Source organism: Symphalangus syndactylus, chromosome 2, assembly GCF_028878055.3.
Source record: "Symphalangus syndactylus isolate Jambi chromosome 2, NHGRI_mSymSyn1-v2.1_pri, whole genome shotgun sequence".
In the NCBI taxonomy this organism is placed as follows: Eukaryota; Metazoa; Chordata; class Mammalia; order Primates; family Hylobatidae; genus Symphalangus; species Symphalangus syndactylus.
Genome location: NC_072424.2, coordinates 57,964,047 through 57,982,257, shown reverse-complemented (window position 1 = coordinate 57,982,257; position 18,211 = coordinate 57,964,047). Strand labels below are relative to the sequence as shown.

Sequence of the window (18,211 nt, the reverse complement as noted above, 5' to 3'; positions counted from 1 at the left end):
ATTTAATGTGAATGACAAAAACAAAGCACAAGCTTAATCTACTGAGGAGATTGTTTTTAGTGTGACGTTTGTTGAGAATATTAGTGAAGTAATGAATTATATCAAGTTGTCATTGTGAATACTAATTCATAATTTTTTTTGTAATGGTCTTTGAGAGTCAAACATTTATTACCTACAAGAATTAAGAATGAGTTTGAAGTTTTCTAAATTTGGCTTTAGTGAGTCTGTTAATGGGCTCTCTGAGATTTCTAAATGATATCTAACTTTGGCTAAATACCTGGGATTTTCAAAGGCCAAGTAGCGAATATTTTTTAAGCACCTACCAGGAGCAACCTCTATGCTCAACTAGAGGTACCAAGTCAAAAACTAAACTTCCTTTTAACCCAGAAACGTTGTTAGGGAGGTAATAATTTACAGATAGAAAACACCTAGATAATAACATAAGCGGAGTTTAATGGAAAGCAAGATTGTGTTTCGCATGTTTGAAACATCTGGAAAGAGCACAGAACCATTGTAGAATTGTTAGAATAATTTCTTTGCCCATTATATCCATTAGTAGCAAGCATCTACTAATAGAAACTAGCATTGATTGAGCACTTACAAGTGTGCCCTGCCCTTAAGGCTTCCTGCACATTATCTTAGCTAATGCTCATCAAACCGATAGGCAGATCTCAGTAATCTTAACTCACTGGTGAGTATTCAGAGTGTAAGTAAAACTTCCAGGTCACACAGGCCATAACAGCAAACAAGAATTTAAATCATGTTTCCTCTAACTTGTGCTTCTGATCATTACTTTAAATTACCTACCCTGCAGCTACTCTGATATGTGCATAAGTTGCTATGCTGAGTAACAGCGTGGATACCAATTGGAAAACATGGTTCCTGTAGCCAATGCATAATACCTAGTTGTGAATAAAGATAAGTAATAAGCTTATTACAATGAAGAAGACAATAATGAAAATAGCTGACATGTAAGGCTGTATGTGCCAGGTACACTAAATTTCAGAGGTTCATGACACAGTTTTATTTCCCACTCACTCTCCATGACTAGAGTGAGTTACAGATCCTCTTTACATTGTCTTCACTCTGAGACCAATGTTAATGAAGCATACTCTATCTGGGACATTGACATCTGTGTTTAAGAGGAAAAAAGACACTTCCCTTTCATATTAGGCTTGGTCATATGACATAAAATACAGGTGGCTCTTCAGGCTTCCACCTACAAATCAAGTTATATGACAAAGTCCAACAGAAATGGAATGGGAAAGAATGTTTCTCCCCAAGGAAAGGGCAGATACTGTTAACAATAAAATTGAGTACAAGCATAATCAATCAAGCTTCTCACTTGTAAATGAGGGTTACTTATTGGTACATCATAGGTTTATTGGGATGACAGAGTATAGGCATGCATCGAAAACAACCTAGCAAAGGTCTGATACATGTTTAACATTTTATTACTTTCAGGTTCTTGATAAAAATATCACAAACACATTATATTTAATTAGTGATTTGAGTGGTTCCAAAGATACTACCATTCTAATTAGGAAGATAAGTGAAAAGTCTCTGTATCATTATGTAGAATGCTAGCAGAGACAGTGCTGAAATTTTCAGTTAAAAAAAGATAGATGGCCAATTTATAACAAAAGTGTGGAGGCAGGGACAGAAAGTGTTAAAAGAGTTTGGGACAGGATGCATCCAGCAATGTTGGGAGATGAGGAGATTTGACAAAAGACACTCCACTCTGTTTTTGAAATGTTCTCTCCATAAAAGGCAAACATGTCTCAATTTAGCTAGAGATAGCATCATCAAGATTATCTTAGGATCTTTTTTTCCTAATGTTTTATTCATTAATTAAAATTGTGGTTATAATTTGACTTTCTAAGTAGCCTCCAAAGAGGATAAGAATGGAATAACTAGCCAATGTGAACATTTTGGTCTCCATAATCCATTCTCATTTTTAACATTATAGTCCTTCAGATTCATACATATCAAAGTCCCTTTTACCTTCCTAACTTCATCTTATTTTAATCTCACCCTTGACTGGTCTACTTTACTTACATTGACCTCCTTATGTTTTCTCAAAAGTTTTAGGCATGCTGTTCCTAAATGACCTTTGTACTTTTATTCCCTTTCCAAACAATCTCTTCCAAGTATTTCACCGTTTACATCTTCTTCAGGTTTGTACTCAAATGTCACTATCTCAATGAGGACTATTCAACCACACAATACAAAATTGCATTCTCGTCTTAATCCACAATTGCCATTCTCCTGTTTTATGTTTCCCACCTATAACAAGTAATCTCCTTCTAGCATTCCAAAAGATTTATTCATCTTTTTTTTCTTTTTGTCTGTATTTCTCCATGACAAGCTTAGCTTCATAAAGGCATAGATTTTGTCTGTTTCATCCAAACTGCATACATTCAAATATTTGTTAAAAAATAAATCCTTGTCACATATGTGTGTGTGTGGGTTTATGTGTGCATGTTTTTGTATTTTGTTTCACAGATTTCTGTTATTTTCTCAGAAATCCCAGCCTCTTCCCAACCACGAACAAAGCAGTTCTTGAGAATCTGGGGAAACTGTTAGTCCTTGCAAAGGTGAGAGTCAGAATCCAATGAGGTGATGGTGATGCCTCTGAGGTGCATAACTAAAAGAGTTGCCTGTGCAGCCAAGGGGAAATATTTAATGGGACCTCTGCTTTTTCCCACCTTCAAACAAAGACATGTTCGTGTGTGAAAAAAGACACACAGTTGTGGAGGGTCTTGGACTTTGGTTCGCAATGATCTTCCACAAATAATTACCAACCTATCCAAACTCTAAGTTATTCATCTGTAAACTATGAATCAAAATACCTCTACTGTAGCATAGTAGAGAGATGTTCATAAAGTACATATATATATAAAACAATACATATGCTACCTGATTATTATAACAACAAGATTGCTTATCTTCGTAGGATAACAATGCTTTGACACAGCACATCTAAAAGAAATAATAGTATTTATTAGACATGATCAAAGCCTTGGCCAAAGTCTCAGTCTCAGTTTTTTGCCTACATTGCCTTATATACCAGGTATTTCTTACTGCTCATTAATTTATCTAATGCATATTTATGTGTCAATCAGAGTTCTAGACTCCTTGCATAGTTCCCTTGACCTGGCATGCATCACTGCCACCTCAATCACAGCATAGCAGATGATTTTCACAAAATCTAGTGATTTCATTAAGGACTTCATTTGACAAAAGAAGAGCCATGATAAATTTTTTTTCTTTCTTTTTGTTATGTCTAACATATTGTTCTTTCCACCTACTCTCCTGCCTGCTTTGGAGCTACAGCAATAGTTTATATTTGAAATCATTTTCAGTTTGTGGTTCTAAAGTTTTTTATTTCATTCATAATACAGGCAATTCCTTTTTTAAGCAGATTGGAAGGTTACCTGTGATATTTGAGGTTTTTTCCTGTGATGCCACTTATTTAAAAATACTCTTTACTAGTCCGCCTCCACATGTGCCTCCAGATTGAATATTTTCACATTGGAAATTACACAATCCTTTTAGAATCAAGCCATTGAAGTTCATATACTGAGAGGTTTGATCAGCAAAACATTTTCATGCATCAAAAATATTATAATAGAAATTACATATATTCCTATTATATATGATTTTATGTATATATATATATATATATCTGTCAATCAGCTTTTTTCAGATTATGTTTTTTTTTCTTACTTTCTCTTCATTCCCTTTTTACCCAGTTTCTTCCCATTTGTCAGTGTTACATGTTTCGACAAGTTTTTCAAAATCACTTTCCTGATTCTTAATTTTTTTCATTTCACATATGAGAACCTCAAACCATACTTTACGAACTCTCCATTGTGCCCAGAAATAAATGTAGTCTCCGTAGCCCAAAACCAAATTCTCTCTTCCAATCTTTCCTTTCTTGTCGCTGCTCTGATATTATCAAATACTCTCATCTCCTGGTTTATAAACCTGATCGAATAATACAATCAACTGTGGAGTTTTTAAAAATCCCAAATCTGAATCTCTGAGAAATAGGACTGAAAAGCTGTAATTTTAGAACTCTCTCTAGATGATGGTAAATCATAGCTAAGGACTGCTGCTTTTTATCAAACTGGCCTAAAATTAAACATTCTCTATATTTTCTCACATCCATGTTAGCTCCTGATAATTCTGCCTGAAATGTCATTTCTACATCTCTGTTTGCAACCTGTTTTTTTATTTGAGGTCTTACAAAATTCTAGTTAATTTTAAATATTCCTTTTGATATCTCCCAATGCATATCAGCTAATATCATTTATCAGAGTCTCCTTAGAGTTTATTTATTTGAATTATTGTCTTCCAAACTTTATTACTAGTTATTTGAGCACAGGGATCATACCTATTTACTTTTACTTCATGAAAATGTCAAATGCAAAAGTTTTCATGTAGTAAATGATCAAAATAGTCGGCTTAACTACTACTGAATACATCTAAATTGTGATAACATTTTGAAAATGACTAAAATTTACATAATAGCGTGATATTTACAAAGGACATAATCAAGTTAATACAGGCATACAATAATTGCATAATTTATGGACTTAAGAATCAGTGATTTTAAAAATTCAAATTCATATTTCTAACCATTTTGAATTACAAAATTTAAAAAGTCATAAGAGCTCCAAAAGCAAAATGACAGTTTTGTAAAGGTTTCTTATTATGAACAATATTTAAATTAAAAAATTTTAACTATCATATAAAAGGTTTCCAGATAGGTGGTCCAGCAAATGCTATTCTATGAGGAATAATCTAGGCAAACATGCAACCATGGTGTTTAAAGGTATGTCAATCAAAAATTATGAGATGTACAAAAAAATCTAGAAACAACAAAAAAATGGATCGAATAAGAATAAAGTTGACAGAGAGGTTGAAATTATCAGAGAAGGAATTTAAAATAACGATTTAAAACATGACTGATATGCTACAAAATATATTGTAAAAGGTGGACAGATGACTGAATCTATGAGGAATATCAAAAGAGATGGAAACCATAAAATATTCAAATTTCAATGCTAGGAAAATAATACAAGATGAAGAATTAATTTAATGAGCTTATCAGTGGACTGGACATAGGAAAGAACCGATGAACTTGAAGATAAGCAAGTATAAATTAATCAAAAGGAAACACCTGGAGGTAAAAAGAGTAAGAAAACAGAACAGAGCTTCTAAGACATATAGAATAATATCAAAAGTTCTAACTGACTTGCAACTGGAATCCCTAAAGTAAAAGGGAGAGATAATAGGATAGGAGAAATATTTAAAGAGATAACGGACATGGATTTGACTAAATTAATGGAACTCTGTAGCAGTTTCAGGCAGTGTATTTTGCTGCTTTGGGCCATATATCTTAGAAGCCTCTATGGTATTAAAGATACATATAGTGGAAAATATGATGCATAGAATTGATAGTAGTGCCAGAGGAAGAATCATAGACTGACACTCTGGACCAAAACCAAGACATATGTAGCAGATAATTATCCTGAAATTGAGAAATGGCTTCTGGCATGTCTGGGTAGTGGTAGAGATGAAACACCTGACCATGGGACATCAAGTATCCATGTGGACAGAACTGCCAATGCATTTGGCAAGACCAGTAGCAATCTACAGTAGGTAGTACATCAGGAATTGTGTATGAATATGCCAGAGATCACAGATAGTTGCACTCCTAAGTTATGTACTTCTTTCACAACAGAAGCTCATCCTAAGTTCATACTGTTTCTGTATGGGCCCTCCCTGGTGGCCATCTGAAGGAAAAATAAAAAAGTCTGAGCTTGGTTCATGGATGGCTTGACTTGGTATATGGGTATAAACTGGAAATGGACTGCTGCTTCCTTAAAGCCTTATTAGAGGTTATCCAAGAAGATAAATAAAAGGGAAATCCTTCTGATGGGCGGATCTTCAGTCCCATGATGTGGTCATAATCTTTGGGTGGAACCAGCCTAAGATAAGAATATGCATGGAGTTATAGGTAATGGCAAATGACATGGCTGGACTGGAAGGTAAAATATGAGACTATGTGGGTCAGGGAAATATGAGAAGGAAGCATATATTGGACTGACAGAAGTGGGCATGAGGTGTGAAGATCTCTGCGATGCATGTTAATGCAGAAGAGGCATTAAATAACCATATAGAAATAACTCAGCTAGTTAACATCTGTCCTTCTCTGGCATCAGCCACCACAATAGTGGTACAATAGGTATGAATAAAGTAGCTAGAGTGGCAAATATGGAGGCCTGTGTGTGGACCCAATGTATGGGTTCCTATGTCCCAAGAATTTGTTAGGTACTGCTTCCCTCAGATATCCAATCTTACAGGAACAGAGACCATAGCCACTACACACTTAATGGTCAGCCTTTCTTGCTTCTCCTGCCAATAGATGTTTGGCCAGCATTACTGCTCAAGGGCTTATATAGCGTTGATCCATCAATATGAGAGCTCTGATAACATCTCACTGGACCAAGGAAGCTACTTTACAACAAAGCATAGTGGCAATCAGATAACTATGGATCTGTTGGTTTCATGATGTAGCACACCATCCAAAAACTAATAGGTGTAACTGAGGTGCCAGTTTGGAGATGAGAGCTTTTGGGGACAGAACACCATATTATAGAATGCAGTATGCACTCTATATCAATAATCATTATATGACGCTTTGTTCCCAATAGGTATAATATATGGAATTTCGAACCAGGGGGTAAAAGTCAGTGAACCCATGTGCCATCCTTCTTTGTGAACAATTGGAAAATTTGTGCTTTGCATTCCTGAAAATATAGGCTCCAGGAATCTAGAGGCAATGATTACCAGGAGAGGGATCCTTGCGCTAGAGAATACCACTAGAATCCCTTTTTGAAATGTATGGTTGTTGTAGGCTCTTTGTGCTAAGAAACTATCAGTCAAGGAAAGAAGTTCCTTATTGTGATATGGACTGAAATGTTTATGTTCCCCCAAATTCACATGTTGAAATCTAATGGGAAGACTGCCTCCTCAAGTGGGTCCCTGACCCCCGAGTAGCTTAACTGGGAGGCACCCCCCAGTAGGAGCGGACTGACACCTCACACAGCCGGGTACTCCTCTGAGACAAAACTTCCAGAGGAATGATCAGGCAGCAGCATTTGTGGTTCACCAATATCTGCTCTTCTGTAGCCACTGCTGCTGATACCCAAGCAAACAGGATCTGGACTGGACCTCCAGTAAACTCCAACAGACCTACAGCTGAGGGTCCTGACTGTTAGAAGGAAAACTAACAAACAGGACATCCACACCAAAAACCCATCTGTACGTCACCATCATCAAAGACAAAAGGTAGATAAAATCACAAAGATGGGGAAAAAACAGAGCAGAAAAACTGGAAACTCTAAAAATCAGAGTGCCTCTCCTCCTCCAAAGGAACGTAGCTCCTCATCAGTAACGGAATAAAGCGGGACGGAGAATGACTTCAATGAGTTGAGAGAGGAAGGCCTCAGAAGATCAAACTACTCCGAGCTAAAGGAGGAAGTTCGAATCAATGGCAAAGAAGTTAAAAATTTGAAAAAAAATTAGACGAATGGATAACTAGAATAACCAATGCACAGAAGTCCTTAAAGGACCTGATGGAGCTGAAAAACAAAGCATGAGAACTATATGATGAATGCACAAGCCTCAGTAACCAATGCGATCAACTGGAAGAAAGGGTATCAGTGATGGAAGATGAATGAAATGAAGCAAGAAGAGAAGTTTAGAGAAAAATAATAAAAAGAAATGAACAAAGCCTCCAAGAAATATGGGACTATGTGAAAAGACCAAATCTACATCTAATTGGTGTACCTGACAGTGACGGGGAGAATGGAACAAGGTGGAAAACACTCAGTAGGATATTATCCAGGAGAACTTCCCCAATCTAGCAAGGCAGGCCAACATTCAAATTCAGGAAACACAGAGAATGCCACAAAGATACTCCTCGAGAAGAGCAACTCCAAGACACATAATTATCAGATTCACCAAAGTTGAAATGAAGGAAAAAATGTTAAGGGCAGCCAGAGAGAAAGGTCAAGTTACCCACAAAGGGAAGCCCATCAGACTAACAGATGATCTCTTGGCAGAAACTCTACAAGCCAGAAGAGAGTGGGGGCCAATATTCAGCATTCTTAAAGAAAAGAATTTTCAACCCAGAATTTCATATCCAGCCAAACTAAGCTTCATAAGTGAAGGAGAAATAAAATACTTTACAGACAAGCAAAAGCTGAGAGATTTTGTCACCACCAGGGCTGCCCTCAAAGAACTCCTGAAGGAAGCACTAAATATGGAAAGGAACAACCAGTACCAACCACTGCTAAAACATGCCAAATTGTAAAGACCATCAAGGCTAGGAAGAAACTGCATCAACTAACGAGCAAAATAACTAGCTAACAGCATAATGACAGGATCAAATTCACACATAAAAATACTAACCTTAAATGTAAATGGGCTAAATGCTCCAATTAAAAGGCATAGACTGGCAAAACGGATAAAGAGTCAAGACCCATCAGTGTGCTGTACTCAGGAAACCCATCTCACATGCAGAGACACACATAGGCTCAAAATAAAGGGATAGAGGAAGATCCACCAAGAAAATGGAAAACAAAAAAAGGCAGGGGCTGCAAACCTATTCTCAGATAAAACAGATTTTAAACCGACAAAGATCAAAAGAGACAAAGAAGGCCATTACATAGCAGTAAAGGGATCAATTCCACAAGAAGAACTAACTATCCTAAATATATATGCACCAAATACAGGAGCATCTAGATTCATAAAGCAAGTCCTGAGTGAGCTACAAAGAGACTTAGACTCCCAATAATAATGGGAGACTTTAACACCCCACTGTCAACATTAGACAGATCAATGAGACAGAAAGTTAACAAGGATATCCAGGAATTGAACTCAGCTCTGCACCAAGTGGACCTAATAGACATCTACATAAATCTCCACCCCAAATCAACAGAATATACATTCTTTTCAGCACCACACCACACCTATTCCAAAATTGGCCACACAGTTGGAAGTAAAACACTCCTCAGCAAATGTCAAAGAACAGAAATTATAACAAACTGTCTCTCAGACCACAGTGCAATCAAACTAGAACTCAGGATTAAGAAACTCACTCAAAACCACTCAACTACATGGAAACTGAACAACCTGCTCCTGAATGACTGCTGGGTACATAATGAAATGAAGGCAGAAATAAAGATGTTCTTTGAAACCAACGAGAAAAAAGACACAACATACCAGAATCTCTGGGACACATTCAAAGCAGTGTGTAGAGGGAAATTTATAGCACTAAATGCCCACAGGAGAAAGCAGGAAAGATCTAAAATTGACACCCTAACATCACAATTAAAAGAACTAGAGAAGCAAGAGCAAACACATTCAAAAGCTAGCAGAAGACAAGAAATAACTAAGATCAGAGCAGAACTGAAGGAAATAAAGACACGAAAAACCCTTCAAAAAATTAGTGAATCCAGGAGCTAGTTTTTTGAAAAGATCAACAAAACTGATAGATTGCTAGCAAGACTAATAAAAGAAGAAAAGAGAGAAGAATCAAATAGATGCAATAAAAAATGACAAAGGGGATATCACCACCGATCCCACAGAAATACAAACTACCATCAGAGAAGAGTATAAACACATCTACACAAATAAACTAGAAACTCTAGAAGAAATGGATAAATTCCTCAACACATACACTCTCGCAAGAGTAAACCAGGAAGAAGTTGAATCTCTGAATAAACCAATAACAGGATCTGAAATTGAGGCAATAATTAATAGCTTACCAACCAAAAAAAGTCCAGGACCAGATGGATTCACAGCCGAATTCTACCAGAGGTACAAGGAGGAGCTGGTACCATTCCCTCTGAAACTATTCCAATCAAAAGAAAAAGAGGGAATCCTCCCTAACTCATTTTAAGAGGCCAGCATCATCCTGATACCAAAGCCTGGCAGAGACACAACAAAAAAAGAGAATTTTAGACCAATATCCTTCATGAACATTGATGCAAAAATCCTCAATAAAATACTGGCAAACCGAATCCAGCAGCACATCAAAAAGCTTATCCATCATGATCAAGTGGGCTTCATCCCTATGATACAAGGCTGGTTCAACATAGGAAAATCAATAAACGTAATCCAGCATATAAACAGAACCAAAGACAAAAACCACATGAATATCTCAATAGAAACAGAAAAGGCCATTGACAAAATTCAACAACGCTTCATGCAAAAATCTCTCAATAAATGAGGTATTGATGGGACATATCTCAAAATTATAAGAGCTTTTTTGACAAACCCACAGACAATATCATACTGAATGGACAAAAACTGGAAGCGTTCTCTATGAAAACTGGCACAAGACAGGGATGCCCTCTCTCACCACTCCTATTCAACATGGTGTGGGAAGTTCTGGCCAGGGTAATCAGGTAGGAGAAGGAAATAAAGAGCATTTGATTAGGAAAAGAGGAAGTCAAATCGTCCCTGTTTGCAGATGACATGATTGTATATCTAGAAAACCCCATTGTCTCAGCCCAAAATCTCCTTAAGCTGATTAGCAACTTCAGCAAAGTCTCAGGATACAAAATCAATGTGCAAAAAAGCATTCTTATACACCAATAACAGACAAACAGAGAGCCAAATCATGAGTGAATTCCCATTCACAATTGCTTCAAAGAGAATAAAATACACAGGAATCCAACTTACAAGGGATGTGAAGGACCTCTTCAAGGAGAACTACAAATCACTGCTCAATGAAATAAAAGAGGATACAAACAAATGGAAGAACATTCCATGCTCATGGGTAGGAAGAATCAATATCGTGAAAATGGCCATATTGCCCAAGGTAATTTAGAGATTCAATGCCATCCCCATCAAGCTATCAATGACTTTCTTCACAGAATTGGAGAAAAACTACTTTAAAGTTCATATGGAACCAAAAAAAAACCCGCTTTGCCAAGTCAATCCTAAGCCAAAAGGACAAAGCTGTAGGCATCACGCTACCTGATTTCAAACTATACTACAAGGTTACAGTAACCAAAACAGCATGGTACTGCTACCAAAACAGAGATATCAACCAATGGAACAGAACAGAGCCCTCAGAAATAATGCCACATATCTACAACCATCTGATCTTTGACAAACCTGACAAAAACAAGAAATAGGGAAAGGATTCCCTATTTAATAAATGGTGCTGGGAAAACTGGCTAGCCATATGTAGAAAGCTGAAACTGGATCCCTTCCTTACACCTTATACAAAAATTAATTCAAGATGGATTAAAGACTTATATGTTAGACCTAAAACCATTAAAACCCTAGAAGAAAACCTAGACAATACCATTCAGGACATAGGCATGGGCAATGACTTCGTGTCTAAAACACCAAAAGCAATGGCAACAAAAGCCAAAATTGACAAATGGGATCTAATTAAACTAAAGAGCTTCTGCACAGCCAAAGAAACTACCGTCAGAGTGAACAGGCAACCTACAGAATGGCAGAAAATTTTTGCAAGCTACTCATCTGACAAAGGGCTAATATTCAGAATGTACAATGAACTCAAACAAATTTACAAGAAAAAAACAAACAACCCCATCAAAAAGTGGGCAAAGGATATGAACAGACACTTCTCAAAAGAAGACATTTATGCAGCCAAAAAACACATGAAAAAATGCTCATCATCACTGGCCATCAGAGAAATGCAAATCAAAACCACAATGAGATACCATCTCACACCAGTTAGAATGTCAATCATTAAAAAGTCAGGAAACAACAGGTGCTGGAGAGGATGTGGTGAAATAGGCACTTTTACACCGTTGGTGGGACTGTAAACTATTTCAACCATTGTGGAAATCAGTGTGGCGATTCCTCAGGGATCCAAGACTAGAAATACCATTTGACTCATCCATCCCATTACTGGGTATATACCCAAAGGATTATAAATCATGCTGCTTATAAAGACACATGCACACGTATGTTTATTGCGGCACTATTCACAATAGCAAAGACTTGGAACCAACCCAAATGTCCAACAATGATAGACTGGATTAAGAAAATGTGGCACATATACACCATGGAATACTATGCAGCCATAAAAATGATGTGTTCATGTCCTTTGTAGCAACATGAATGAAGTTGGAAACCATCATTCTCAGCAAACTATCACAGGGACAAAAAACCAAACACTGCATGTTCTCACTCATAGGTGGGAATTGAATAATGAGAACACGTGGACACAGGAAGGGGAACATCACATATCGGGGCATGTGGTGGGGTAGGGGGAGGGGGGAGGGATAGCATTAGGAGATATACCTAATGCTAAATGAGGATTTAATGTGTGCAGCACACCAACATGGCACATGTATACATATGTAACAAACCTGCAGGTTGTGCACATGTATCCTAAAACTTAAAGTATATTAATAATAATAAAAAAAAGAAATCCTAACCCCTAAAGTGATTAGGTCATAAGGGCAGAGCCCTCATCAGTGGAATTGGTGCCCTTATAAAATAGGCTCAAGGGAACCTTCCACCATGTGAGGACATGGCTAGAAGGCACAATCTATGTACTGGAAAATGACTTTCACTGGACATCAAATCTGCTGCCACCTTGATCTTGGACTTCTCAGCCTCTAGAACTATAAGAAATAAATTTCTGTTATTTATAAGCTACCCAGTCTACAGGATTTTGTGATAGAAGCTCAAATGGACTAAGATACAGGGGTAAGTGATGCTGATAATGGGGAGAGGGGAAGTAGGACTCTGTTATAAAGTAGGGACAAGGATAAAAATACGTGACATTAAGGTGATCTACTGAGCAGAGTCTTCATTGTCATTCATGAATGAACAAAAAAGTCATAGCCTTCCTAGGAGATTAATTCTCAGGCATGAGTTTCTAGATTAATTCACCAGGTAATCCAGTAGGCCAGCATATTTTCTAGCCAAGGCTGAGGGTAATATAATTTGCACAGGAGAGGAGGTAGAGAAGTATCAGATGCAGTACCAAGATCAACTTTGGTGAAAGAAATTGGAGTTCTTCCCAGTAATCCCTGAAAGTGATCTTGTCTATTTATCCAGGAAGAGACAAATTATAATTTTGGGTATCTGTTTCCAGATTAGGTGTACTTATTTTAGAAAGCAGGTAGATCTGAACAGCACAAAGGGTTGACTATAATAGATAAAGTAATGAGCATTCCAGGTCCCCATTCAGAACAGCAACACTTAATTCCACAAATAAAGGACTTTCCTACCAAGTTCAGAGTGCAATTCTTCCCCAGGAATTGAATTTCGCTTGGTCAAAGGGGTCTGCCTTGCTCAAGTTTAGGCGTCCCCTCTGCTGTGCAATGAGTGAAGGCGACTCAGTATGGGTCAACTATGAAGGGGCCATCCCCACTTCATAGTTCCTGGAGGGATCAACTGAGGCTTCTGTTATAACTACATCTTAGTTCAACATCTTCCTTTCCCAGTCCTACTTTTCTTTCCCCTCACAGGCATTGCTGTTGAAAGTAGTCACCGATAACTCATCTACATGTAAATTTCAGTCTCTTTCTTGGGAAGCCTACCCTATGAAAAAGTTTCCTGGAAATTAATCTTTCCATAGGAATACTTTTAAATTTTTTTTGTCAAAAACCTTAAGAAAAAATGTTGAAAGTGTATGAAGTAGTTACTAGGAAAATGTATATCATTAATAAATATATTGGCGGTATATATCAAATACTGGATTAAACCAGCATAGATTTAGCATTTGATTAACAATCATTTGCTAATATTCTCATTGTTTGGAGAGAATTTATTAGAATATTATATCTGTTTTCAGAAACTCTCCAAGGAACTTTTACTGATGCTTTATTTTCCAGTCTATAAATATCCCAGGTTTGGACAGAGGTTTTAAAATTCATTACAGTAGTCCTTAGAGGTTTGGAAAAGGACAAGTATCAATAAATATTTGATGATGAAAATGATGATGATAATGATGTTCATTTAAATCTTATTTCTCCTTATATTTTCCTACCTCTTTTATGAAAAGAATAGGGGAATTCTTCAATATCAGGCCACAATTAAATGAAGTCTTCTCTCTCTTAGACTTTGTTACCACAGGAATGCAGCCAGATGTTAGAGGACTTCAAAATTTATTGTAAAAGTTATAAAAACCATTACTATGTCATTGTAAAAAATTTTAAAGGGGACATTCAAAATATCCTTCACAAAATTCCTAAGACAAGCAAAAACAATATTCTGATTCATATTAGTTACTCATTGTTTTTAGATAAATCTAAATGAGTGAGTCAAGAAAGGTATGTGAAATGAGGCATGTGTTTAATTAGGCATCTATGTTGAGAGCTTTGGAAAGTGAGAAGTTGTTCAAGGTGAAGAGATGCAGAATATCTCTAAGTACAAACAGGCATATGAGGATTGAATAAAAATGAAAGATATTAGACTATAGAAGTAACAGTTTATAGATGAGTCTGACTTCTTTTCTAATGAATACATAATTACTTATTATTTGAGGGCCCTGTGTATTAACTCTGATTAACATGTTAAAATATCGTCAAAACTTATAAACTTCACACATTCATATGCATGTACATGGCTATAATTTATCAACTAACATTAATATTAATACAATCAGGAAATTTTATTTCAAACAAATGATTCTAACCTTCCTAATATAATGCAGAAAATAGCTCATTATTTAAAGTACTGTTTAGTTCCTAGGTTCTGTTATGATTCAAATAAACACTGCATGATTCTATCTGTACGAGGTATCTACTCACCGAACTTACAGACACAGATAGTAGAATGGTGGTTTCTAGAGGCTAGGGGTGGGAGAAAGTGGGTGGTAGTTCAATGGGCATAAAATTTCATTTATGCAAGATGAATAATTTCTAGAGATAAGCTATTAACTATAGTACCTGTAGTTACCAATAGAGTATTGTTCACTTTAGAGTATTAGGATAGGTTGCATGTTAAATATTCTTACCACAAAAAAAAAAATAACACATACACACAAAAAAGAATATGAGAAAATTTTGGGAGGTGATGAATATGTTTATTATCTTGATTTTGGTGATACTATCATGGATATATGCATATGTCAAAATTAGTCAAGATGCATATATTAAATGTATGTAGTTTTTTGGATATCCATTGTATCTCACGAAGCTACAAATGAAGTCTTATTAACCATCTATACAATAATGATTTCTATCTCATAGGGCTAATGTGAGTATTAAATGTGTCTACACAAAGTTACTGCAATCTAAGTATTTCAAAGGACATTCTTTAGAAATGATTGCTCTAAGTTTGTCTAAATGAGTGCCTTAAATATTCTTATGTGCATCATTGAGCTCCAACCATTAGACCCTGCCACATTCCCCATTCCGACTTATAAGAATGAGAATTGAGATCATTAGGACTAATTTTATGGCTTATTACATATAAACATTAATGCATACAACTCTTGTTTCTGATTACGCATACCTTATTTCTTGTATTTCAATACCACAATACTATTTCACTTATATGTATATCACAATCTTTACTTGGTAAAGTATTTCAGTAGGACTACACTGAATAGGATTAAAAACCAGCTTGCCATCAAAACGATTCTTTAAATGAATAATGATTTTGTGAAAATATTTGGTTTTAGGTAACCTGTGTGTAGCTAGGAAAACATTTTAATTATGCTTAAAATGTGAATTATAGGACAATTTTGCTTCAGATAAACAAGGCTGATAATCAGTGGGATGTACCGGCATGACTAGTGTAAAAATATTGAAATGTTATGTAACTAGCCATTGGGTGTTGCTGTTGCTCACCCTTCTTAGCAGCCCCAACATTTCTTCGGTGACTATCCAGACTTCATGAGCCATCAAGTGAGGGATAGGAACATGAGGTTATACACGGGTCAAAATAATCATTACATAATTTTATTATTACCTCCGAAGGTAAATATAACAATAAAAAATGTGTCTCATATCAGTGAGCTCATGTTTAAATTTTTTGAATCAAAGTAGCTTGTAATTTTTTTGTATTTTGTAACAATTAGAAATGAATGAGTCAGCCTTTAATTGCCATTATTAGTTAAAATTATATTTCTACATAAGGAAAATACACGATAAGCACTGAAATCTTTCTATAATTAAAAAATGTAAGATTGAATGGCCTAAAGTTATGTGATTAGAAGATGACAAATGGAATCACTTTTACAGAATCCTGGGGCTTTGAACAAAATTTGTGACATTTTACAATGTATGTTTCTCTTATTTCTGACAACTCTACCAAGTAACCGGAGAACAACGGAAAACTCTAATTTTAATTCTTCATTTGAATAGGCCCCAAACCAGGGCCTTGATGAAATTTAAGGATTTTGTTTATCCCCTCCAGGTTAGGCACAGACACATTCTGACGTAAAGATTGATTTAGGTTCAATGAGTCAATCAAACGCACTCGAGAAAAACCCTTTGGGAAAACAAAGCAGACCCAGCTGTCACTAAGACCAAGCTGTCAGCCAGAACACTCAGAGTGGAAAATAAATGTTCTTTATCGGAACCAAAAAGCGATCTGAAACTTACACAATTTTGGAGGTATTCTTTAATTTAAAAAACACTCATGATTACAAATATAAAATAAGGCCCAACATGTTGGAACAACCCCTTCTATGTAAAGAGGTTAAAGTTGAAACATGTTAGCTTCATAGTAAATTCATTTCTAGTTGCTATTATTTTTAATACAGAGCTGCATGAAAAAATGAAAAAATTTGAAATTAATATAATTTCTACTATTCTCCATATGGCTAATTCTATAATTTACTTAAGTATGAAGCACACTTTAAAGATGAAGTCAATTTTGTCATAGAAGTAAAAATCCATGATTAAAAATATCCAGTGACCTAGTTAATTTGAGATTTAATTTTCCAAAATTAAGAGAACATCTTATTGGTGGTGCTTGCTTTAATCCTTAAATCAATAGCATAACATTTTGTTTATTCAAAGGTATAGGCAATGACTTATAAGCTGCACCTAATTCATAGTGTGATAAAAGAGTATTGTTCCTAGAGTGGCATTTTAAAAATAGTAAGTCTCTATAATGTTTAATTTTAAAGACCAGATGAAATAAAATGTTAAGTGATAATTACAGGACTTTCTATATTTTATGTTTTGATTAACAAACACAATTCTTAGTTGTTGATTTGATTTATGCATAAACCAACCTGTTAAGTTGATGTTAACCACAGGAAATAGATAAGGCAAACTGACGGTTGTACTACTGAGATACAGTCCAATATCAAATAATAGCGAAAATAAGTTTTGAAGTAACATCTTCTGATTTAAAATGAGTGGCCCAATGTGTGTTATGCAGAAATAAAAGGAGTTTAAAGATGTAAAGTTATAGTTTTGTACTAGTAGATGTTTAACTGGCTCTTGGAAGAAAAAAAAATCAGGAAGCAAGGGCTTATTTATATCATAGTTTAATTCCCCTAATGCAGTACTCCCATCTTTTTTATTTCAATGTCCCAAAATTATGTCTACAAACTGACAAAGCTTATAAAAATTAATATTCAGCTCTCATGAGCACTATTAGCTTTCTCCATCACACCACTGGATAGGTACTTTCGTAAGTATTAATTTGGGGTTGAGCAGAGTATTAGAGAACTAGTAACGTGCATAATAAGGATGAGGAAAGGCAATAGAGGTTGTTGTTGAGGGAGCTGTTGAAATGATAGGAGAAAGTATATGGTGTGTGTCTGCATATGTGTGTGTAGCAGACAATTCCTCACAGTGTTACAGAATAATACAGTCACTAATTAGCATAATGTGGCTGAGAATTAAAAAAAAAAACTTGGGGCAACATTTTAATACCAAGATGACAATACAATTATTTTATTATCAACACTCACTGAATCTTATGTACTAGGTAAGCACTGGTGGTAAAAGCATGACACCAGACTTAGGTACCAGTTGTGTCCTTACTTTACATAACAAACATAGCCACGGGATAATATACAACCTCTTGAAGATCAGGCTGTTGTTAACTGGGTTAATAGATCTGGGTTTCAACACAGGGAGTCAATTATGAGAATATTCACTGCTAAACATCTGAATCAATTGTGTATATATTATAACAAATTTAAACTTTATTCTATAAAAATAGAATG

General features: G+C 35.7%; 1 protein-coding gene across 1 annotated transcript in view; it reads right to left on the bottom strand.

The window, feature by feature from the left end:
- The window catches only part of EYS (eyes shut homolog), a 2,088,383-nt gene that overhangs the window by 1,118,019 nt on the left and 952,153 nt on the right, over nucleotides 1–18,211 (bottom strand). The gene's annotated exons all lie outside the window — the stretch shown is intronic.